Source organism: Ipomoea triloba, chromosome 6 (genome assembly GCF_003576645.1).
Source record: "Ipomoea triloba cultivar NCNSP0323 chromosome 6, ASM357664v1".
Taxonomy (NCBI): Eukaryota; Viridiplantae; Streptophyta; class Magnoliopsida; order Solanales; family Convolvulaceae; genus Ipomoea; species Ipomoea triloba.
Window position 1 is genome coordinate 14,609,576 of NC_044921.1, and position 2,229 is coordinate 14,611,804.

The window sequence follows — 2,229 nt, forward strand, 5'->3', positions numbered from 1 at the left end:
ACGGAATATATTGTTTATCTGCACAATTACTAAATAAAAAATAAAAATCATTATAATATAAGATCAATTATTTTAGTGGGCCAAACTATCAAGCCCAACATTGGGCTCGTACTTGAGAATATTCACCAATGTTTTTTTCCTGGAACTGGATAATTTCGGACTGCTATAGATAATTTAGGGGTTCTGTTTCTTTTCCCAATAGTTAACCTATACCCAATCCATGTGAATTGGCAATTTATATCATGGACCAGGTCCACGTAGCATTATGGGTCCATGTATTTAAATGACGAGGTACAGAATTTATACTCGTAACGCGTAAGGTATAAAATTTCATAACATAAAATAAAAAATCACAACATAAAACACATACACATGTTATATATTTATTTATTTTTTAAAATCTGATTTAGGTAAATAATTTGTGTTCATAGAATCATAGGCACAGAATTTTACAACACAAGATACAAAAGTTCATAACATAAGGCACAATTGCTAATTTGTTTCAAGTACAGAATTCACACACTTAAGGTACATAATTTCATAACACTAAATACAAAATCTCACAAAATAAAACACATAAACATGCACCAAGACCCACAGTGCACTATAAACCCTTGTCCATGGTATAAAGATTGATGTGAATTGGCAAATTTTATTGTGGAACATACATCAAAATACATTCTCATAAATAATGTACTTAATGAATATAAATAATGAACCTTATACATACAAACTAGTTTTTCTTATGCGCGATGCGCAAAAAATAGGTGCCCAATATTAGTATTTTATATTAAAATTTTAAATTTTAATATAATAAATAATAATAATAATAATAATGTAAAATATTTTTATAAATTTGATATTTATATTTTTAAAAATAACTAATATATAACTCTAATATTTAATGTTATATTATTATTATTATTATTATTATTATTATTATTATTATTGAAGAAGATAAGAAAATATATGGTGGATGCATGTGCATAGTAACAATAGTGGAAAAGATAACAGAAGTTATAACGGTAGGGGTATATTTGTCCAAAATATTATGTAGTACAACTTTTATAGCTTAATGTACAAAAAAACTTAACGGAAAAAACAGACATAAATGAGGGATATAACCTTCATTCACATTTATTATGTTTAATTTTTAGATAATAAACATTAATTTACTGAATATTATATATATATCTAAGCAAAGGGGGTGGGATGTCTTGAATAAGTCTAGTTATATTCTACAAATAATAAACTTCATGTACAACAAAAATGAACCTAGAATATACATGTTCAAATAATGAACCATATGCTCACAAATAATAAACTTTATAAATAATGAACCTTCAAGTTGTTTTCATACTATTTTGTATACATTCAAATAATAAGCATTACATATAAAAATAATGTACTCTATTCATAAAAATAATATACCCTATGCATAAAAAATAATGCATCTTATACATAGAAATAATGTACCTTAAGCATGGTCAACAACTCTTTGGACCATGATCTACCTAATAAGTATTGATGTGAATCAGTGAATAGGATTAGCTTTACTCATGCCAATGGGCTCTAATACTATTTTTTTTTAATGATGGGTCTAAATATCGACCTATTATAGGTGTCCAAAATTTTGCAGTTGTTATACCATGGACCTGGGTCCATCTTGTAATATGGACCCATATTCATATTCACATTTTAGAACTCTATGTTCAGAATTTCAAAACTCTATATTTAATAGTATAACACAATTTTTGGATCTATATAACATAATTGTGAATATAGAGTTCAAAAATTGTAAATATTGAGTAATGTAATTTTGTATATTGAAATTTAAAATTGTGAGTATATAGTTCTAAAATTGTGAACATAGAGTTCTAAAATTGTGAACATGCCAGTGGTCCACCTTGCAAGTGTATTACTTGCATCATATTTGATTTACTTCTCAATAGTGTATTTCGCAATGTTATGTATTATATTTTCAATGGTATTCTTAATGCATCATCATGCGAAGGTGCCTTGGTAGATAATCTTTAATATTAAAAAGAGTTAATTCCACTTTTGGTCCTAGACTTATTAGGCGTTTGCCAGATTTAGTCCTCCATAAATAATTTTGCCACATTTTGGCCAAACTTAATAAATGTTTGACAATTTTAGTCCACTGTCCAACTTCACGTTAAGTCTCTGTGAAATTGAAGGGCATTTTTGTCCTTTCTGTTGCTCTTCCTC